The sequence below is a fragment of the Condylostylus longicornis genome, unplaced genomic scaffold (genome assembly GCF_029603195.1).
Source record: "Condylostylus longicornis isolate FDR11 unplaced genomic scaffold, ASM2960319v2 ptg000135l, whole genome shotgun sequence".
NCBI lineage: Eukaryota > Metazoa > Arthropoda > Insecta > Diptera > Dolichopodidae > Condylostylus > Condylostylus longicornis.
In genome coordinates, this window is record NW_026578103.1 from 17,209,198 (window position 1) to 17,235,167 (window position 25,970).

A 25,970-nucleotide genomic window follows, 5' to 3' on the forward strand; every position below is an offset into this window, starting at 1 on the left:
ATTCTGTCTCAAGCGGGACATTAACTAAACTGTTTTATATTGTATATGTTCTTTTTTGAAGCACATAACGACGTGTAGTACAAACACACATTCTAGTTTTGTTGAGTGAAAAAAAAAGTGTGCTAAATATGTGTAGGTGAACTGATTTTGATTTCTTATTTTTTATATTTTTTTATTATTGTTTTTGTCGCTGTTTTGCTATTTGGCTTCATTTGAAAACAATGGGACGGTTTGCGTCACATTAACTGACAAATTATTATTATAATTTTTTTAATTTTAGAAACAATTTTTTTTTCTTTCCAATTCATTAGTTACCAATTTTTTTTTTTCTTGTTGTTGTCAATATTTTTATTAAATGCTTAATCAATATTACATAAAGTTAAAATTATATTTGAATTGAATTAAAAGGTGTTGAATGCGGAACAATGACGACAGAAAAATGTTAGAAAAAGAGAAAAAATATTTTAAATATTTTGTAAAGTTGTCGTAGCTTAAATGTTTTTTTTTTGTCATAATTATTTCATTTAATTTGCGTAATTTTTAATGATCTCTAATTTTAAAATATGCAACAATTAATCATATTGTGTTTTTCAAATTGAATTTATCAATTTATCATTTTCTTTAGTGCCGGAATTTTATTTTTATAAACATTCATACCCGTTCAATTTGTTCTTAGAATGCCTGTAGGAGAATCATTTTTATAGTTTTGTTTCCGGCAAGGATTTTAAATTGTAGTTTTTATTTATTCAATTGTTTTCGTATATACTGAAATAAATTACAATTTATAATGTCATTTAAAATTCTTTTTAATTGAAATAAAATAGAAAAATAAAAGTAGATTAAATAATGAAGTGGGCTTTTTTTTAATCACCTGCTGCAATAAAACAATTATTTTTTTTTTCAGGGAAATTTAAAAACATCATCGAGTTATTTACATATTAAAGGGTAAATATTGTATATGTATTTAGAATTAGCAAGAAGGAAAGAGGATTCACATATTTTATATATGACGAATGATGTATAGTTAATTAAGTTGTTCGCAAGTTAATTAAATTGTAAAATGCGAAAGTAAACGGAATTAGACAGTTGCATTAATTAATTATTTTTTAAGTGAATTGCTAATTTTTTGCCCATATAAATAAAAATTACTATACCGAATAAAATTATATAAATTGACTATATAATTTAATATAAAAACATTTATGAAATTGAATCTATAATTTACTATTAATATTATATGAGGTTATTGTATATGTAATTAAATTTTTTTAAGAATAAATTTACAGCGTATAGATATTCGAAGAATTAAATTATAAGTGTGGTAAAAATATTCACATTATTGTTCAGTATAATAATTAAAAATTTATTAAACTGTTATAATTAAGTATGTAAAAAATTACAGTAGAAATAATTGTAGTAAAACACATGTAAAGAATATGGTATTGCAAACCCAGTTTAATTTTCTTTGATTCATTGGGAATATAGTTGAGTAAAAGTCATATTAACGTTATATTATGAATTATTAATTTTTAATTGGAAAAGAAATGATGAATATTCTATAATAATTATAATTTTTTTTCATTAAATTATGAATAATTAATGTTATGTTATGTATGGGGCGAATTTTTGTGAATTCCCGCGCCAGATCATTAGAATTCAATATTCAGGCTCTCGATAAATTTTAACAGGCCCGCCATGCACAACGATTTCAGAGAATCCAAGTTCAAGGCCCCGAGAAATTTGTATCTAGAGCTGGCCAAAATATCGCACTCAAATAGGACATAAATGGAGTCCCCTGTACCCCAGTCGCAGAACCTGCATCGCTGCGTATTTGATCTGACAATTTTTTGTAAATATGAGTTAAAGAGCCAATGCCCAGTGACAAACCATGATAGAACCCTCAGTGAAGAGCGGCTCCGTCTGAGTAATTAATAAATTTGATGTTGTTAGTGTACATATAACTACCTGTTTTGTAAAATTTTAATTTACCAATTCTGATAACTATATTCAAGTTAGTCGAGTGAAATTGCTAAGCACGTATGGACGAGCTTTTCACAATTTTAACTTTCGTGTCAAGGGAACCTTTCAACAAAAAATTTTTGAAAGATCCAATTGTAGGTTTAAAATTGGAATATTGCTAATATATATAAAAAAAAAACCCAAATTTAATTTTTTGTATACTCATTTTTTAGTTTTTTTTGATGGCCTGCAATAATACAAAGCTAATCCTATACAAAGCTTTTAAAAATTCAAATTAATTTTGCTTATTTTTAAATTAAGTTTTAAATTGTAATATTTAAGAAGACAGGCGTTAGTGAAAATTATGATATGTTAAAGATTAATAGTGGAATCCACCTGGATTATATATAAATTCTCATTCTACCAGGATTGTATATATCAGAATATTGAAGGATGATACAAAATTATGCGTTACAAGTTCAAATTTAATGAATTAAGAAACACATAATTATTGATTTATTTAAATAACAAGAAAGAAGAAGATTTATTTTGATTAAAAGCTATAAAAACACCCTTAATAATACTACTGTACAATTAGACTTACTAATTGTAGATATAAATATTTTTAATATAAAATCAATCATGAATTAAAGATTGTAAATGTACGTGACTATATGAATTGAAAACATCAATGTTACCTATAAGACTAACCTTTAACACAATACTATAGTGCTAAATAATATTTCACATTTATAAAATTCCAACACTAACAGCAGAATCTTTGTGTATCAACAAGAGAATTAGAAAAATAAAAGTCGGATATTTCCAACCTACTTGCATGATTTTTAAGTGTTTCTTTTTAGCATATCACCAAAAATTATTTTGAAAAAAAAACGAAATGGTAAAAAAAATGCACGCCCTAGTAATCATTTTAAGTTAAAAATTTGCTATTTTGTTATTTTTACAATTAAATTTATTGAAGAAAAAATAAAAAAGAATGAATTTTCAAGTGTTTTCTATAATTAACCATAACTGACAAATAGAAAGAAATCACGAAGACAAAATATTTTTTTTTTGGTATTTTTTTTTTGTTTTTGTGTAATAAAATTTAAAAACCAAAACCAAAACCAAATTAAAAAATAATCAAATAAAATTTGACCTATCACGCATTAATAAATAAAATTTTTTTTTTTTTAAAGAAAAATTCGGATCTTTTTAAAAAATGGAAATCAATAGAAAACTTGCATGGTTTTTACCTATATTGAAATGAAAAAGGTCAATTTTTCAGGTGTTTACAGGTGTATACTGAGTTTATGAGCATTTCATTTAATTTTTTTTCTGTTCTTTTTTTTCAAGATCACTGTATAACCTTCTGGAATTTTGTGCTCGCTTTTTTTTTTTTGCTTTGTGTTGTAAAAAATGATAACACCAATAAAAAGAAATATTTATTAAATTGTATGAATATAAAAATTTTAAATCGCGCACTTGAATTATAGAAATTGAAAATGAGAAATAAGAAAATAATAAAAATTATTATAAGAATAAAAATATTAATAAGTCACCCGATTTTGATCAAATTATCATGGTAAATATTGGATTAAATCAATTGAAAAGAAAAATAAAACACTTTTGTGATTTTTAGTTCAAGAGCACAATGGTAGTGTTTTGTAAAACAAAAATATTTTATGATGATCGTTTAGATTAAAAATCTGTGCGGTCATCACATAGACGACGCAATGTATATTGTCTAGTTTAAAGAAGGCGTTATAGAAGATTATGAAAATGCCTTTTGAACACTTTCTTTTAATTTTAAGGGAATTTCTAAGCTTTTAGTTACATCTACAAAAAACAAAAGGGAAATTAGGTTCTTAATTTCCCGAATTCCGAAATTTCCCGAAACCTTTGCCACTTAGTTTCAGTAAAACTCAAATATTAAATTTCAAGAAATTTCATCTATGCGTTCCATGGCTATGAAAAAAGTATAAAATCGGCCGATAGATCTGTTCCTTGTCCTGGTCTTCCTAAAAACTTTTATGTGTTCATTGTTTTAACATTCCGAATTTAGATATTAAATTTTAAAGAAATCGGTGGATTATTTCTTTTTATATGGGCAAAAATGTAAAATCGGCAAAAACGTTCAGTTTCCGACACCTATAATATATCCAAAAAGTTGATAAATCCGTAACAAAACATAGCCGAAATTGGTTCATCTGAACTTGAAATACACATTTGTGCCCTTGGACCGACATCTCTCTAAAAATAGTTTACTTGCACTTCCCTACCATGTAGAAGTGCGTGCCCGAAATCTTCACATAACCTTCCTTATTTGTATGTAATGCGTTCGATAAAAAGAACTTTGATACAAGTTAATCTGTAACTTAAATGTAGCTCAGAAGTTTCAAGAAAAGGCAAAGACAAAATTAACCCAGTTTTTTAAATCTTAATAAGCGAATTCAATTGTTTATGATGAAGTTTTGATTGTATAAACACATTATAAATTTTGTGATGTGTCATATTTCCGGAAGTGGAGTCTCTCATGGTAATTTTAATATAAATAAGATACACATCTATAAATAATTGCTGTTGAATACTTGAATCTCTATGCAATGGGAGTTAGGACTTTTACAACAGGCAATCCCATTTAGCAACTAATTTGCTTCTAAATTTACCTATTTCGTTTTGAAAACGAAAATTTAAATTACTAAATGTCGGTGCTATTAGCAAAAACTAAAAATTATGTTATTTACCTCCTGTACTATAATATTTGTACGTGCTCATATAGCATTATTAACATTTAATTGAAAATAATAAAAAAAAAGGAAAATGAAAAAAAAAAATATTTTATTACTTTAAAAGCTTTTTATTTTTCTTAAAGTCCCAATGCAAACATTAAATTTTTAAACGGATTTTACATACAAATTCAAGGACATGTTTTATTAACAAGAGTAATACTACGCATTTAAATTTTGTATAACAGTTTTTATTGCAGATACACTTACATTATTATGATCGTTTCTCTAAATTTTATTCTTATACAGCAAAAATTCAAATTTACTAACTAAGACTATCTAGATACTTAAACTAAGCACCGCGCCTATTTTTTTTTGATAATCAATTTTTGAATATTGATTTGAGACACCGCATTGATCGAACGTGTATTCAATCCAAATATTTTATTTTTTTGTTCTTAAAGTCTTTGAATTGAATGAAAACTTTGATAAAATGAATTCATTATTTTTGTCCAATAAAAAAGCAAGAAGTAAAAACAAATTGAATTAACTAACGTTTTTATATTTGTAAAGGGAACAATTGAATCAAAATCTGAGCAGATAGCAATCAAAATGAGCCGAGGCAAAAAAGAAAAAAAAAGAATGTTACAATTGATATTATTTTAACTGCGGTCTTGCATTTGGTTTACAATTTTATAATTTAATTTATTTTTTTTTTTGATGCTATTTTTGTAATTGTTTGTGTAATTCAATTGTTCACTTTTTATTATAATGACGATTTACCAAATTAGCTAATGATTAGTTTTTTGATTGAAAAACGTACTTGCAAGTAGCATGTGCTGCTTTTAAATGCTTAAGCGTTTATTATATTTACAGTCTAGACAACATGTATAGTTTTGCTAAAAGCAAGGAAATTCAATAAAATTTGTACAAAACTGATTTGTACATAAAATCTACTATCACTAAGTTTATCATTAAACTTATTGGTTAATTACTGAAGTATGAACAACATTATAGTTAGAAAATGTTGAATTCAAAACGGTACTTGCACTGAGAATAATTTCAAAAGACAAGCCGAACATTCGGAAATAGGAGTAGTAAAAATTTATTTACAAAAGCTCATTTTGTACTGATTGGACAATTTATATTTTTGTATATATAAAGAAAACCAGCGTAATAAGTAGAAGCACAATTATTTAATTCTCAAACATTAGACAATTCATGGCTGACTAAAATGAAGTTCTTTGAAATAGAAATTACCAACTTGATTGTGAAATCTAAATTGTTGCAAAATTTTATAATTCTACGATGCTTTTATTTATTAAATGTACAAAACTTTCTTCGTTTGGAACTATAAGTTTGGAACTATAGCTATAAGTTTGGAACTTCAAAACAAAGTAAGAACGAATGTTATTCATAAGTTCGAATGTTATACAATCATAAAGTAATAATATCAAATAATATTCACAATATAATGTCACAATTATCTCAAAGATCTTTTAGGTAATACCTAGATCCTTGAGGATTAAGATAAAAGGAACATTGAACTGATTAATAATGTACTATAAATCTAAATGCTTTTCAATTTTATATTATTTTCATAAGATAAGATATTTTTGTTATACTCTCTGCTCTCTAACAGTACTAGTATAATTCTATATTTTGCTGCCTCTTTCACCTCTAATTACTTTTTAATTTTATCAAATTCTTGTAAATTGTAGCAAATTTGCAGTAAATTTAATCGTTCACATACGATTTATATACAAAAATGTTTAATTAAAAATCCTATTGAAATTTCCTTTCAATTAAAGTTCCTTCTTACAATTATTATTAAGTGGCGTAATCATAGTAAACTGCAAGCTGTATTTTCTATATCAAAAAATTTTTAAATTACTTTTTTTTTAATTCAAAATCAAACAAAAAAAAATTAAATTTTTCTTCTGTTTTCTTTTAAGAAGCTTAAGAAATAAAATATAAAAATGTGTAAAAAAAATATAATGAGACCAAAAATCTACTCTAAAACTAGCAACTAAAGGAGTAAAGCAGAACAAACAAAAAAAAATGGAAAAAGAAACTGAAATGCAAGCGTGACTGTGCTGTGCAATAAAGAACTTAAAAGTGTGCTGCTTTGTCAATTCAACAACAATAAAAACAATAATGAAAAAAGTATACGATTAAAGTAAATTTTTTTTTTCTTTCGTGCTTCTTTTCATCACTATGTAATATAAAGGAAAAAAAAAGAAAAACTAAAGAAAAAAAATTTAAATTATACCATTATGCAGATAAGTATGCGCGAGATTACAGAAAATCTGATTTCTGCAATAAAATTATTATTATTACCTTAATTCTTAAATTAATTTGTGTGCTCATATTTTGCTTTTATTTTTTATTTGTTCTATTAATTTTTTTTTTATTTTATGTATAAAAAGCAAATAATGCGCGATTTTCGGGCAATCCGATGAGATTATGTTTTGGGAATTATAAAAAAAAAAACTTAAGTGATATAAAATGATTTTTATTTGAGTTTAGACTGCAATTTAACATTTTGATGCAAAAGTGAGGCTTAATTTTAAATAATGTGTTTCCCGTTTGGCGTGCAGCTGCAATCATTAAATTTTAATGTTGATTTGTTTTGTGTTTATAATATTTTATTAAAGCAGATCGTTTTTTATAAATTTTTTATAAATTTTTGAATCTGAAAAGAAATGATTTAGTTGTGTATTTGTAGATTGTAGATTTTTAAGGGAACCGAATCGGGCAAGAGTGTCTTCCCCGGACCAACGCAGTCATTCGCGAGTTATTGTTGTCTCCCCACGCTCTCGCCTATTATATCCCCATGCCAAGTATGAAGCTACATATATCCCTGAGGGAGTCGAACAGCAGTTGAACGGATTTTTATCTACTTCAGAAACAAATATAATGAGCTAACTATTCTTATGAAAAAACACTTCCTATATTTTTTTTAGAAGAGCTTCATGCTTTTGTAAAACCCTAATAATTTGAATTTAATTCACATCATGTAAATAAAATTATTATGATGTCATATTAATGGAAAACTTATCGAGCATATTAAGTTTCAATTGCACATATTTTATACTTTAGATTTCACTGCTATTTAAAATAAACCCAGATGCCTTCACTGATATTTGTTGAATTAAAATATTAAAATATAAAAATATTAAAAATTAAAATATAAACAACAAACAATATATTCTAAATTATAGAGCTTTTTCACCACAATCTCTTTAAGCAGTAGCTGTAAAATGTATGAAGAAAACCAACACAATTTTGGTGCTGGGACTGAAAATTCATTCTTGTTACCTGCGATTGTGATGTCTAAAATATATTTCATATAAATTCTAAACCTATAAATATTTTTGTTTTTCAACCTAAGGAGGCGGATTTTTGAATAATATTTTTTATTCTTCATTGTAGCTAAACAGGATTACCCTCGCACAATTGAATTTCTCTAATATATTAACTATGAGATAAAATGGAAACTATTAATATTTTTTTCTTTCCTACCTCCTTGTTTCAATAATTGATTTTATTTCCTTTTTTTCTTTAATAAAAGAGCATTGATATTAAAAAGTATTTTTAAGCTCTTTAGTTTTGATTAATTCAAGCAAAAATATAAGAAAGAAAAAATCAATTTTATCTGCTTATGTTTCTAATTGTCTAGTTTCCATATATCTTTTTGAATTGAACATTTTGCATATACTTTATAAGAATTTAAAATGCAAAGTAGCAAAAGAATTTTAACTTTTAATCTAAACATAATTTTTATACATTTACCATGCAGTCATATATGAAATTTATTAAAGTGATATCGTGAATTTACCATTCCGTTTTGATTTCTTTTAATAAAATTATTAAATCCTGAATGATTTGTAGGGTATTCTAATACTATGTCTAGTTTTTGAGCGGTATAACCATTCGCTGAATTTGTTTGTTAATTCTGGTATAATAATTAAAGAATTTGACTAGGTCTTTAAAAAATTTCATAGACTTCATTGATTAAGAAAAATTTTCTGAAAATTCTATAAGTACATATACTTATAATAATTATTCAAATCCAATTTTAATTATTCAAACAATAATTATTCAAACTATTTAGAATTTCGGTTCTAATAAAGTTGATTCTAGTAGCTATACAACTGTTTTATATTATGATTTCAAAATTTAACAAGCAATGTTTATTATTCCGGTTTCGAAATTTATATTGTGATTGCAGTCAAATTTTAGATAGGAGTACAATTGGCAAGTTTAACTCTACCTATCCTCGTTTCTTTTCTTATTGAAATTCATTATAAAAAAGTGTAATTATTTAAAATTACTTTTTATTACCACCTTATATAAATATTTAGACATATATGGATTTACAAATTTACATTATGTATATATGTTTACATGATTGTATGCACATAGTTATCTACATTATAGAAAAATATTGTTATTATTTTTTTTAAAATCATAAAGCTTTTGTCGCATGCTGCTCCGTTTTCCTAATAAATTTATAAATTTATTTGATATTGTAGAGGAAATGTTGGTTTTTAATATTTTTAAATTAAATTGCCTTTAGAGTATAACTTTGCAATAAAATGAAATATTTATGCAATTTTAATGTAAATTATTGTATTTAAAAAAAGATTAATCATAACGACAAGAATAAAATAAAAAAATTTTATTATTTAAGAATTACTACAATTATTTTTTTTTTAATATAGAAAAAAAACATTAAATATCGGGGAAAAAATAAAAAAAGGGTCAAACAACAACATTATGTTTATGAATTAATAAAAATTTTATTTATTTAAAATTAATATTCATTAAAAATTTTCGAAATTAATAAGAATGCAGCTGTATAACATGGCACACTTAATAGAAACCGCGTTATACATCCGGTTATGCATAGGTTTCTCTAAATTTGTATTTACATTGCATACTTTTATGTGGTTCTATTTTCTATTTATGCTTTAGTAAGAATAGTTCCGAAAATATCTAATATTCTATTTTTCCGTCTATATTGTGGCAAAACATGTTATTAATACTAAATTTGTTTTGTTAAAACAGAGTTGCATCCATTTAGATTTTTGTTTCAAAATATCATTTGAACAATTATACGATATTGCAATTTTTCACAATAATGTACTTTTGAAATTTTTTAAAATATTATTATGGATTAATTAAATAATTAACATTTCATTGCAAATAAGATAATGTGGTGTTTTGAAATAGCAAATAAGATTTAAGGTAATTAAATTATTATTTAAAATATTTTTAAGTTAGTTCTCTTACTTATTTTATTTTAAGGATTTTGTGTTTGTTTTAATTAAGAAAAATTTAGCATCTATACTATGTCTAAGCATTTTCATGAATAGCTTTTACATGTAAGCCGAATATCATGGTTAATAAAAATGGAAACCTTAAACTAAATTAATTTTGTCCAAGTTTGAGAAACAATGTACCAGTTCAGAGAAAGAAAAATAATTTTATTGGGTATAAATGGTTGAGAGAACCTAAGATTTATCATAACAATAATATGTTAAAATTACTTGAGTAATTTGCTTTTTTGAAATTCACTCCTATCGATGGTTTCAGTTTAAATTTCAAAGCAAAAATCTAAAGTTACAAACTCATGTGTTTGAGTAATATAAGACATTATGGAATGAAGTTTTAGAGCTCAAAAATAATATTTGAAAGTATTTCAATACAAATATCTATTCTGAACCAGAAATTCAACACAAATTATTTCTATAATATAAATCTATATTTTGTATATAAAAGCTTATAATTTTGGATTTTTATTAACAATATTTCGATGATTAGAATATGCAATTTCATTCTCTTTTCAGGACATTTTGAAAAAAATGTAAAAAAATTGAGTCTATCAGCTTCATCATGGCCGTCTGCTTTGAAAAATTCCACTGTGTTTATAGGATAGAAAAGTTGAACACCATTATGCATCCTTCTCCTGTGTCTTTGAATAACAGTTTGAATAATTTGAAATGCCAGTTTTTTTACAAGCTCGCATTAATTTTTTAAATTTTTCAATTATTGCTTTTTTTTTAATACAAATAACAATCATAATAATTATTAAAATTTAATACGTCCAATATAATAGAATATCAATATGATTTGTACTCTAAACCTGTACATGCATAATTCAAATGTGAATTCTTCAAAATAAATGAGTAATATTAAAAATAAAAATCTATTTTGTTAAAAAATGCTGGTTTGTAATCTATTCATTCCATATGTTCAATTATTCTTCAATTATTCATTCCCATAATAAACAACAAAAAAAAAAAATTTTAATTTCAAAAACGAAACACAATAATTTTTCATTAAAATGTCAAATAATTTAAATATTCAAATACTTATACATTTTATAGTACAATTTTTTCAATGTTGATTGACATCCCAATCACTTGCAATATTTGGTTCACACTTCTCGAAATTCTCCTTTTTTTTATTCTCTATTCTTTATACATTTAAAAATGCCCTTTTATGCAATTTGCTGAATAAAATTCCAAAAGAGATCACTTATTTATAGAAAAAATATCATTTTAATAGCTTTATATAAAATTGTTATACATATAGGAAAAAAAATGATTAATTTAAATTTAAAAGCTTTTAATTGATATATCATGGCAACACAGAAAAAAAATAAACACCAACTATTTTTTATTTAAAATCTTTTTCTTTTTTACCTAAATATTCAAATACAACAAAAACTTCTCATATATAAAATCAGAAAATCTCTTAAAAAAATGAGAATAAAAAAATATTCGCGAAAAAAATCTACCATTTATTAAAATAAAAATCAATCACACTTCATGTTTACATCTAATATATCCTCTAATATGACACTAAAAACTCTTATATATTAAATAGCTATTCCTAGAGCTATTCCTAACATTAAACGATATATGTATATTGAACAACAAGTATTCTTTTAACATCTAACATAAAGTATGTACAATAAAATACGAATATAAGCAGATATTATGACATACAAGAGTATACAATTGAACATTTTATTATAATGTTTGTGCACAAGTATAAATGAAAAATATTGTAATATAAACCCACTTTTTTCAAAAAAAAAAAAAAAAAATTAGAAACAGAAAAAAATTTATTATAAGATCACTTAAAAGCGTTATTTTCAATAATAATTTAAATGATTTTTGAACAAAAAATAATAAAATAAAAATTGTTATATTTTTTTTACTTCATATATTCTTAAACATTATTTTAACTCTAATTATAATAAATGTTAAGATGAATTACATATTATAACAACAACAACAACAACAATAACAATAAAAATAAAATGAAATTAACAATACCTTCTCATACAAAACATATGTTAAGTGCATGTATGTATATTATATGTAACGAATGAAACCACAACCGCGCGCACATTTTAAAGTCAGGCGGAAATCATAAATTTTATATTCTAAGCTACGATATAAAAATAAAATCTCGCACAAAACAAGAAAAAAAAAATTTAATTGTTATTCAAAAAAAAAATATAAGTAAATTCAAAAATGGTTTAAAAAATTTGCATAACACCATCTCACAAGCCAAAAAAAAAAAAAAACAAGCGCAAGAACTAGAAGAAAGAAAAAAAACATCCAAAAACGAATAGATTTTTTTAATTTTTTCTTTTGTTTTTTATTGTTTTTTGCCAACTTTTAACTCTAATTTTTCTTCTTCTATTTTTGTATTCCTTATTTTGTGATCTATATTTTGTGATTTGAAGCCACATAATATTTTTTTTTTTTTATTATTTTTAATTTTATTATAAGCGTTATTTTATGGTAACATAAAAATTATATCTGCAATAATCGTTAAATAAAATTATCATAATAAAAAAAAAAACAAAACAAAAAAAAATTTTTGTTATTTTTTTTTCTTGGTTTGAAAATTCAATTTAAATTTTTTTTTTATGAAATTTTTTTTTTAAAATCGTGTAACGTTTATAATGCAATCCGAATTAACTTAATTGATGTGATTGCTTATTAAAGTTCATGATTAACATTGTGCACTGTGACAAATTTTTATATTGCTATAACACTTATTGTCATAACACAACGATAGAAGGCAGACAGACCTGGTTTTGCGGATTTTGATAAAGATTCGACATTTAATTACGATAAAGACAAAATTGAAAAATAGAGCCACTTAAGTTTGCCCAAAAAGTGGGGTCCAAAAAAAAATGATGTTACTTTTTGGGACATATTTAATTTTTTGCTGTTTTATTAGCTATGATTCTCAAAATCTGGAGCTGTGATTCTCAAAATATTAGAATTTGCTTAATTAAAGCATATTGAATTTCTTTATAAATTTTTGAATTATAATTCTAATGTGACCTGAATGCTATTCGAACTAAATATTAAATTTACACTTGCATTTACATACATTAATAATTGATGACTGACATTAAATTTCCATTGACATTATTAATAAATTCATAAATTCTCTTAAATTAATGAGTACAATATTTTGATGTAATTAACATCACATGTAATAATCGTAACAATAGAAAAATAACACATTAGTAAAATTTTAATACGAATCTCTTATATTCTAATTATCCCACTACTTATATAACAAAAATAATACTAGTCAATACTAGCTTACATGATGTGACAATAATGAAAAATTATGTGCGAGTATTGAGTAACGAATATTCATGATTTAAGTGGAACAAGTTACTTTGAATCGTCGAAGTAACGATTATTGAAATAAGGACTAGTTAGTACTCGAACATTACTATTGTGTATTAAATTCCAAATTTGAAATGTAAGGTATTAAATAAAATTTGCATAGAACTAATTTTTTTGGTGAACTAATTAAGCTATTTTTTTTTAATAAATTTGTAGGAATTTTAGAAAATTTAGTTAAAATTAATGATTGTTAATACAATAGCCATATTATAGAAAAAAAAATATAAATAAGAAGGTGGATATGTTTAATTGGTAAGTAAGTTATTATTTGCTTAGTTCTCAATCCAAATAAAATATGGGGTTTCATCTGTATTTACCTAATATTTAATTAGCAAAATGTTTAAGAAATTATCCAAAATATTTAACAAATGATTGAAAATTTTTCTAATTCAGCTTCAAAAATTCAATAATCCGCCTTTTTTAATTTTAATTGTAGACACTTGTACTTTTTCAGCTATGCCTCGGTTTGAAGTCAGACAAGATTCAGAAAGTATTAAATAAATTTCTGAATAAATCTCCGTTCCAATTACACAATATACATCACAGTGTGCTCATATGTGCTTCAGTATGTTATAAATATCCTATAGCCAGCAAGATTAAACCCATCTACTCTTTATTTTATTATTATAAATATGGAAAAGAATATTTTGTTTTTTTCATTTGAAAAATGTTTTAGTTTTTTGTCTATGAAATTTTTTCTTATTGAAATATTTGAGTTATATCTTAACTTTTTAACGTTAAGGATGAAAATAATATTATGAATATGTAAACTAAAAAAAAAAATTATAAAAACTAAATTAGATTTTTATAAATTTTTCCTAAAAACAGAAAAAAAAGTTACACTAAACCAGGGACTTTGATTTTTTTTTCCCTTATATTTCACTTATTTTTTCTCTCTTTACTTAAAATGTAACACCATAAGAACGCCTATACATGCTGCGCCACATTTGAATATCACAACATAGATTTATTGTCAGACGTACGCCCTGTCACGAATTTCGCGCGTGCTGCTAAAAAAATCAAACTTAAAAAATTTTTTTTTTTTTTGTATATAGAAGAAATAAAAGATCAAAACAAAATGAAAAAGTAAAAATTGAAAAAAAAAAAAATAATATGAAAAGATTATAAGCATAAAATAGCTGAAAAAATAGTAAATGACAGCGTATACTCGTAGCAGCAGTTATAACAGCAGCATTTAAGCTTTGAATTTTGTGTTTCGTGCATTTTTTTTTTTCTATATTGTTTTATGATAGTAGTTTAGTTAGTTAGTTAGTTAGTTAAGCTGCGCGCTCTAAAATATCATCAATCGTTTTCTGACTTAAATTCAAATCCAATATGCGCCATGTTCTATTTTTATGCTTTTTTCTTGTACTTCTTTTTTTTTCTTTCAATATTATACAAAAGTCAGCGTTAATGTGCAATTTTGAGTATAAGTTGAAAAGCTTTTTTTTTTTTACAATATTCTTTGTTGTTGCTTTTTCTTTTGATTTTCTTATTACTTTGTTATTATTTAAAGCTGAATAGAATCGTTAATATCAGACAATCTTAAGATTGAAACGATCAATATGGGATGATTAGATTTCAAAGTTTTTGGATTTAATTTGGATTTAATGATTAAATTTTGATATATATTTTTATATTTGGTTCGGTTTGGTATCTTATTTGGAAGATAAATTCAATTTAAATTTAAAATTAGATTCCGTAAAAGGATATTCAAAAATTAAGTTACCACAATATGTACAACAGTTATAAATTTTTAAAACATAAAATTTTATATGGTTTTTTGTCAAGAAATTTACGCTCTTTTATATATTCATAGAAAAATAAAGTAAATAAGAAGTAAGAGAGAGAGAGAGAGAGAGAAAAAAAAATTAAATTAAATTAACGGGTAGTCATTTTTAAAAAAGTTGACATTTAAATTATTTTTGGTTATATTGGGAATAACTGACAAATGAAGAATTATAAAAAAAAGTATGATTTATATACTGAAAGTTTCATATTTTTCCGGTTCACATAAGTTTTCAAATATTTTGTTGTCATTATTTTTCTTTTATTATCGAATCGTATCCAATTTGAAAAGTATGGGAATAAAAAAATTGATTGATTCACAATAAATTAATTTAATTTTTAAAAAAAAAGTTAAACTAAATTCCCCGCTTATGTAATAAATGAAATTGCATATTCTATAGATTTAAAAGGCACCGAATAAGCTTCAAGTATTAAGATGGCCATATTTTTTTAATTTGAAATAATCTTTAACTAAAAATGTCCATCTATTAAATAATGGTTGCAATTGTAAGATTTATTTTACAATTTATTTAAACCACTCTAAATTGGTCTAAATTAACGCATTGACGTATGATTCTAAAACTTAAGGTTTTCGTTTTGAACTGCAAGCTAAGATACCTTTTTAATTGTAAATTCATGTTCAAGTTTCTAGAGTAAAAATCGAATACTAAATTGACATATTGCGCCGTCAAATTTTTCTAACAAAAAAAAATATTAAAAAATTTAAAATTTTTTGATTTATTATTGCTTAATTTTCTTAAAATAATTTTGCAAAATTAAGAATTCATAGGTATTATAAACAAGGTGTTAGAATTTAAAATTAAATTTTATTATTTCGAATTTGAATTATTTCAGAAAATAAAATTTGAATTTCGAAATCGTAGGTGTATGTGTTTGATTTAAATAAAAATTTTATTGTTTAAAAATGTGAGTGCAGTAAATTATAAAAAGGAAGTTTCACACTTGAGTCTTTTGTTTGTTGTGTTTGAAATTTGTTTAGTTTATCATGTAGCAATTCATAGTTAGCAGGAAATATGTTAATAACAGATGAATTATTAAATTGCATAATATTTAAGAAGACCTTAAGCAAAATCTAATTTCAAATTTTTGTTTTGAAAGTCAATTCAGATGAACTTAGTTTACAATATATTTTACACGTTATACAGGGTGACTCAACAACAAGTTAGGAGCCATATACTATTAGGTAGAGAATCAGAAATAAGTAAAATTTTAATTCGGAACATAGTGTTTATTCGGAACCGTTTCCGATCTACTGGGATTTTAAGAAAATTGTGTGAAATTTTGACATGTCTAAGTCCAACAAACAATTTTTGAATGGGATGTTGTAGGACTTAAAATAAATAATAGCGGATTATTTGGTTTTAAATGCTTTTTTGGAAATACAAACATTTGAACTTTAGACAAATTCCATTTTCCTCATCTTTTATATTTTTTCTTTTTCTTTGAGACCCGACAATTTCTCATGAAATTTTTTGAAATTTCCAAAATGCTTTTTGCAGAATTTGCCCAAGTTTCTATGCTTTAATTTAAGTCATTTAATGTTGAAAAATCTTTTATGGTACAAGGATATTAAAATTAGTTTTTAAAAACCCTAATAAAATGTTAAAAATTCAAAAAGTTGATCTGTTTTGAAACTGGAGCATGAAATTATTTTCTAATTTTTAACTAAAATTTTCTTAGTCTTTGGAACTATATTTTGTACTAGTACTATGTCCAATACAAATTTTGGTTACAGTAATTGTATTATATTTAATAAAATCGTGAAAATATTTGTATTTTTGTGTATTTTTGAGGATGTTTTTAAAAAATTTATAAAAATGTTAATTTGGAATCATTTCACGCAGCCATTTCTGTATTTTATGGCATATCATGCAATATAAATATTATACTACTGTTACGTATTCTTTTGTAGAAAATATTTTATTTTAAAAATAATAACTCACTGAATTACAATCGAATAGACAAAGAATTTTCTATTGATTATTAATACTAATTGTGAAAATATAATTTCTGATTACTGTCATCCATGTCAATATTATTTAAATTAGTTCTACAACTGTGTTCTCACATTTAATTCTTGAGGAAATACTATTATTATATTTTAAATTTCGTGCACTTTATATATCTCATCATATATGTATTATATAAATAAATAAATAAATAAAAGATAAAAAAAAAATTATGACCATTAGTATTGTCCAAAGATTATTTTATTCTTAAGAATATTGTATTTATAACATTCTCTTAACTATTTCTAATAATGACCTTGCATTATTTTTATAGTTTTATGGTGTTTTTTAATTTATGTTTATGATTATAATAATATTATAAAATAATTTCAAATAAGGGGTGTAATTTTAGTTTACATATATTTTCATATAATAATTTATAATATATAAATAGCGGTAATATTAAAAATCATAATATGATAAATTAATTTTTATTAAAATTAAATAACACTATAAATACAATTAATTTAATTTATTGCCGTTTTATTGATTAAAAAAAAAAACACATTTCTAAAATAGCCTAGAATTTAAATGAATTGCAATTGATTTTCATTCAATTGCTAACCAGCTGTTGCAATTAATGTTATAAAATTTTATCCTATTATATTAATAAGAAACTAGTTGGTAATAGCGTAAAATGTTGATTATTAGATTTCATCAATGTCTCGTCGTTGTATATCTATTATCATGGTTTTGAAAACTTCAACTTTAATGACTTAAAGATGTAGCGTTTGAAAAATATGGCAAATTCTCATTTAAACCTTAAAATATACAGAAAGCGATAAATTTTAAAATACAATTTCAAATATCAAATTAATCTGTTCATTTTTATTCAAAACAGATTAAAAACTGTTCAGTAAAAACTTGTTGCATTTATGCAGTTATTAATTAATGCCTGCCGTACATAAAAGGAGTCTAATTCAAAGTCTCTAATAGAATTATAAATATTTGGATATTTTAAAATAATTATTTGGAATAAGACAATTAATTTCTGAGTTCTCAATTTTATTATTTTTCATTATATAGATTGAATTTTTTCAAATATTTTCATTTGATTTCCTTTCAATGCTGTTCAAAATGAGATTAAAATATTGGTAATAATTTTAATAATTTAGTTTATATTTGTAAAAATTTAGGTAGTTCGTATCAATTTTTTTGTAAAAGTAGAGATTTATTTATGAAATTCATCAAAGTACATGAAAATTATATATAAAATTAATTTATATAAAATGTCCTTTTTTACACTCCTAAATTATATTCTATATAATAATATATACCTTAAAATATTGAACTTTTCAACATTTTATTGACATTTATTATTGACATAACATGGGAATATTTTATTAATATTCAATCGAATTCAATTTTATATTAATTTCTAATTCAATTTTATAATATTTTTATTATCATATTTTCAACACAACTATATGAATAATATTACATATATTATTGAATTATTACATGAATTTTAATATCATGTTATTATTCACTTATTACTCACATATAAATTTTAAATTTCAAATATATTTTTTATATTATAGTTTTATTAAATTCTTTCTATTGATTAATTACTTTATCGCCAATAATAATAATTATTATTATCATTAATAAAAATGAAAATATTCGTAATCATATATAGAAAATTTATATCATTATAATTTTCTTAAATTCTGTGAATGTGAGAAATAATATTACAGAAAAAATATTCTACTCTAATTCAATAGTTAGCTTTTTTTATATATATATATACCATATATAAGTAAACATATTTACGCTATTCTAAATAAAAGGTATATATAAAAATGCTCACGCCCATCTTCTTTTTATTAGCTTTAAAAATTTACTATAAAATCATTTATTTTTTATTTTTTCCATATATTCTTTTTAATTTTATTTAAAAAATAGAAGCAGTAGATGTTTGTGTTAAAAAAAATACTTGTAAATAAAAATGTTTTAAATCACATTAAAAATTTTGTTAACTCCCATCTCTACATAAAAAAAAAACCATAAAAACCAAAAAAAAAAATAATATAAAAATACCTACTTAAAATATTTTTTTCTTATTTTTATTTTCTACTGGTTAAAATTTCCGAATGGACGTGATCAAAATACCAGAAATCACGTAAGAAGCGACAAAATAAATTTACATAATTATGCATGGGAAATGATTACAAAAACAAAAAATTCAACAAAAAAATGAAGACGACAACATATAGCAACGCAATAACAACAACAATTCTACACCACCCATAGTACAAGATAGCAAATAAAATTGGAAAAAGATGAGAAAAACAAAATAAACATAAAATTTTTATTTTCTTATTTTTTTTTTTTTCAAAAAATCATTAAAGCATATCGCACACATTCTCTTATCATAACTAAATGTATATATGTATATGTAAAATTATATTATATGTTATTATACATCTACAAAATTATTATTATTTTATCGTCATTCACACATTCAAAATGATGATGAAATTAACGCATCATTATTAAAATGTGATGTTGAGCCCGCAGTTAATAGTTTTCATTATGGTATTTGATTCGTGCAATATAGCAATTCAAATTCTTTTACATTTTCATTATTATATTTGTATAATATTCGTATTCTGCAATAATAATAACAACAACTGGCAGCTCATATTATGTAAGTGATGTTCATTGAAGTTGAAAGCAAAAATTATGAAAAACCAAAACAAAACAACTAAAAAAACTGCTTGATTTAATTGGAAGTTAAAAAAGTCTCATCTATATCTACAAAATATGAAAACGATTCCCACTACAGAAATAAAAAAAAAAAATGTTTACAACTCCGAATGAGAAAACTGGTGCTTTAATATTCTAAAAATATGACACACCAATAAATTCAAAGCTAAAACATTGAAAATTAATTTTTTTTCTGCTTTTTTTTTGTTTTACTTTTTAATTGTGATTTTTCATTTTTCAATGATTAATAAACCACACAAATTTACACACAAACTCACAAAAAGCACAACGATCACCTTTTAACTAAAATTCAATCATATTAGCAAACAAAATTTTTTAATAGCTTTTTAAAAAAAATAAGAAAAGCAAATAAGAATTAAGGTGTCTGTGCTAATGGTTGTGCTAATCGCATTATATTTTTTTTCTAAAAGAATAAATAAATATGAATAACAACTATCAGCTATCAAAGTGAATAAAGAACACACTTTAAAATATAATTTCATACATACATTTGCGTTAAGCACTATTTACATTTTATACAAGTAAGTGATATGACGGCATGAATAGAGTAATAATAGTATAACTCGTGTGTGAAGAGAAGAGAAAAAAAAAATCTTCTCAAATGAAATGTTTTCAAAAATAATGAGCGCTTCAATTTGAATGCACGATTTGAATAAATTAAAAACAATGAAAATGAGAACATAAATAAAAAAAAAATAATTAAATGAATGTCAATGGTCAAGTTAAAATAATGAAAAAATAATGGAAATATTTAGAAAAAAAAGGTTAAAAAATACACAAATTAGATTAAACGTAAAAAAAAAGAATAATTTCTTAACAACATTAAGATACTCTCAAAATAATCTGAGTTCTTTTTACTATACAGCCTGCAGGTTTACGTACGAAACAGATTTCATGGATTTTTTTTGTTTTAATGAAAATTCGGTGAATACAGGAATTTTCCAAGATAGAAGCATGTTGAATTTTCCAATTTTTAAAAAATATTTGGGCAGTTGACCGAATACTAGCCTTAGTTGAGCAGCTAGTTGCCCCTAGGCAAAATATCATTGTAACTTAAGTAATTTTGCACAGCTTCCTTAGAACTTTTTCTTGACTGCTTTTCAGAATCGATTTCAATAATTTTTGCGAAACAGCTCTTCAAATTGGTAGGAATTCCAAAATAAAAGAATTTATTGTTAAGCATAACCTATATATGTAGATATTTAAATCATAATTTTTTTTATGTCATCATTACTTACTTATCTTTCATCTACAGTCAAAACGTTGAATGTGTTTTATTTAAAAGCTTATCGTTACCATACAAGTAAAATTAAGTCACCAGTAATTAAGTAATTAAGATTTCAATAATTTGTACAGAAAATAAAAAAAACTTTTTTATTCCAAAATTTCATTTAAATATTCCCAAATATTTTCATATTAATAAAACGTTGGGAATCCACTAATATTCCAGTATTATAAACCTAAAAGCATAGTTGGAATAGTAATAAATATATTTATGGCAATACAAATTAATTAATTTCAGTTTGACACTATGCATATTCATGAGATTCAAATATTATTGCATATACATTATATTATGTGCATTGGTGTACTCAAATTACTAGTGATATACTTAATAAATATACTTTACATTATAATGTTATACAATTCATTCTTCAATATTTAAAGTGCCCTATCTAATAGAATATGGTTAATAGAAAAAAAAAATATTCAAAAAAAAAAGTAAGGATTAATTTTTAATTTACAATTGTTTCTCATAATAATTAACGCTCTATCTGCTCATAGTATCATCACAATATCAAAAAGGTGAAATCACGTAGGCTTTATATTCAGTTATTTTTCATTATAAAAGTGTCACAATAATAAGAAATAATTGTAATTATCTTAAGTTTGACATGCGTACATAAAAAATGAATGAATGAATCTATACGATATATGTAGGTACATTATACATAATTGCTAGATAATTAATGGATCGTATAATAAATTTTATTTTAAATACCGTAAAAGGGATCATGTGCGTTAATAAAAATCGTTATCAATCTTAATGATCTTCTTGATAAAAAAGTGATATTTTGTGGTTTCCAATAATTTTTTAATTCTTTTTTTTTGTCTTTGGTTACTTGAATTGGTAATATTATTTTTTATAATGTTATTTAAATTTATTTTATAACATTGTATAAAAATTCACATAGTATGATTAATGAACCTTCCTTGACATTTTTATTACTGCAAAGCAATTACATTTTTTTTTTATGAAATTTAATTCCAATAAAATTAAATTTATTAATAATTATTATGCGTTAATTATGCATGATTAATTTTATTTTAATAAGAATTAACTTGCTTTTCTGGTAATTAACTTGACTAGTAATTAATAGATGAGAACATACAGTAATGAGAACATAATTAATAGATGAGAAATATTATATACAAAACGAGGATCGGAATAAGGACTTTTTAAAAACTTTAAAATTTTAATTTAAACTTTAATCAATTAAAAATTCTGCAGAATTAAATGAAAGATTAAATTTTGAGTTATTTCCCAAAAATGTTTTTTTTTATATTTCCTTAATTCATAATTTCAATTAATTCAAATTACATACTTAATTACCCATTTCAAATATTATTAAATTTACTTTCCAATGAGCTCGTATTTTGTGCAAATAAGCCTTCATTATTATTTAAATATTAATTGTTATTATTAATTAATTTAAAACGCAAAAAAAAGCGAGAAAATGAGTAATTCAAAATTTTTAATAACAAATCCAGTGTTCCCACTCAATAAAAACAAAATGTATCCAATTTCGAGAAAAAAATGTATCCAAAATGTATCCAGCCTCCTAAAGTAGAATTATTGTACTAAATTGCCTTATTTTATACCAATAAACTCATAAATAATATTAATTTGCTTTATTCAACAATGTGAGTTTCGTTATTTATAGTAAATTCTTTTAGAAATCACACGCAATTTCTATTACATTTTAAAATTTAAGGTCAGAAAATATATGTTCTGTAGCTGTTGAACTATGCGGTAAAAACGATTCAGCACGAAAACGGGCAAATTTTATTTAGTCAGCAAATAACATTTTTTGGAAGATAATGCACTTAAAAGTTACAGCACTTTAAAAGTTTTCTAACATTTATTTAGTGTTCGAGAAAGAAATGTATCCATATTTCAGCAAAATTTTAAAATGTAGCCAATTTCGACATTTTAGCAGATTTGAGTATCTTTGTATCCAAGCTAAATTTTAAAGCAAAAATGTATCCAAATGGATACAATTGTATCCAAGTGGGAACGCTGAACAAATCAATTTTTTCATACTCTCATGCAGTGTAAACACAAACACATCTGTACACCATTAAATAACAGAATTTTAATTAACATTTCACAAATTACATAATTTTAAACAGGCATCTTCTCTCATTCAAAAATTTAATAAGCGAAAAAAAAAAAAAAAAATAAACAAATTTACATTTACATTATTCTTAACTTTATTTTATAACTGTTATCTGTAAATAACGATAACAGTAAAATATGTTAATGTTTTTGTTTTTTATATTCTTCATAAATTTATGTCTCTTCTCTTAAATTTCTATCTGATTTTAAGAGAAGATGTTCTCGCTAAAATTATTATTATGATGAGAATCTTACAAAAATTATATTTTATTTATGTAAGTGTACTTATTATATAGATTGTTATGTTAATTCAACAATGTTGAAGGAGAAGGTGATCGACGGCTAAACGTGTTATGTAAATTTCATATAACGTATAAATTTTTTTTAATGATATAGCATTAAAAAGGCGAATGTTTTCATTGAATTTCATTTTACGTACAATTATTTTTGAACATTTTTAATTAAATTTGTATAATATATAGGTGGTTGTTTCTGTGTTGGATTTTGTATGGTTAATTAACTAAAAAATAATGATGGTAATTATAATTAACATGCATTTCAAGCAAGAAGATAAATTAATTTTGATAAAATTCTTATGACAATATCATTAAATATGGAACAAATTATAATTTGTTCGACGCTAAGTCGCATGAATATAAATATAGCAATTCTTAAAGAATTAAGACATAATATTATGCACGAAGGGAACTTCAGTTGGTTTTAGTATCATTTGTAGCCGAGAACTGAATACAAAATTATAATTTTCTTAATTATGATAATATAATGTTCTTGAGAGCTTGAAGGCCTAACAAGATAAGCTATTAATAATATGATTAACTAACAATAAAGGAAAACATGATATTTAAATATCAAAAATTAAGTCAATGAAGTAATTCATACAATCCTGAAGCGCTAAATCCTGAGTAATAAGAAATTACTCAAATATTAATTAAGTTATAATTAAATTTATAAATAATTTATTTTTAGGAGTTATTCCATTATTATTTATATTTCTTTATTACCAGTACTGAACAAAAAAATTAAATTTTAAAATATTAAATGTACATCTATTAAAGAAAAATTTAAATAGGGCTTTTTCATTTTCATATTACATAACACAAAAGCACATACAAAAGTACTTCAACATCAAATTAAAGAACATTATTAAATTTAAATTGAATCAAAATCTTTGTTCTAAATTTTCATATGGACAAAAACTCGTATATCAACACATTTGTGTTAACAAAATTTAATTTTTATTTTATCTCACTTCTGGAACACAAATATAGAGATTTAAAATTTAAGAATAAATACCAAAACCGTAAAAGATTATGAAAAACTTCATAATAAATTCTCACTTTCATTTGAATTAAATTTGCATGTAAATCTTTCATTTAATAAAAGTAATGAATTTTGTAAAAGTGTTATACTAATTCTGGATAGATATTTGAAGTCAAATAGAATTTCTAATAAAATATAATATTATATGTATTACATATATATTATATGTATATACGCTCTTATTATATTTATGTAAATTTCGGGTGTTAATAATTTCCTGGGGAGGCAAAATTAATTTTTTTTTTAAATATTTTTTTTAATCAATGAAGAATCAATTGGAAAATGAATACACATATTATAGGTTTGCGAACGGTATCAATTATTCAAGTTAGTAAAATAAAACGAAATACTCCACTATTAATTATAATTTTAAAAACCTGAGTAGTAACTAAGCATAATACTTAAAACATAAAATGAAATGTCCAAATAATATATTTACGAGTATATTATACTAAAGTCTTAATAAACGGAATTGCAGTTTAAACCAAAATCCAATTAAAACTACATTTTTATTTTTGACGTACGATGGGTTAAAAACAATTACTCCTCGAACAGGGAAGGTTTAAGACAATAGATGAATTTAAAATTAAATTTTGTGAATATTAGTGAGATGTTTTTTAAATTCAATGTTTGAAAAATGTGTCTACTAAAACAAAATATTCTAAAACAAAACCTTTAATAAAAAAATTTGAATTTTAATAAAAAATTTGAGTGACGAAAGGCTACCACCATGCAATTTGTATTTCCTCCATTACGTTCAAGAAAGGTGATCTCAAATCTATTGTGTTGGGAATGACAAGAGTTTGGGCTCGTGTCATTCTAAATTTCTTTACTGTCCAATAAAATAATATTATTGTATTAATTGTATACGATATTTATTTTTTCAATTGCAAAAAAAAAATTAAGTGTTCACTCTCTTCCACTTCGATATAGGACCGAATATAACATCTATATTTTATATTTTTTACAATTGTTATATAACATTTTGTAAAATTTATTTCAAATGAAATTTAACAACTTCTCAAACATTAAAAAACTAATAAAATCGAGGTGTATAATAAAAACATAAAAGGAAATGAGAAGAATATCATAAAATTAACACGCTTTTCATCTAAAAAAAAAACTGATCCAAATGTAAAATAATAAACATTTACATAGCACATGAGTTTATTCTTCAACATTTTTATTGTCGCAAATCTGTTGTCTTATATAAATCTAGCTTATAGATTTCACTTGTATATACATATGTATGTATGTA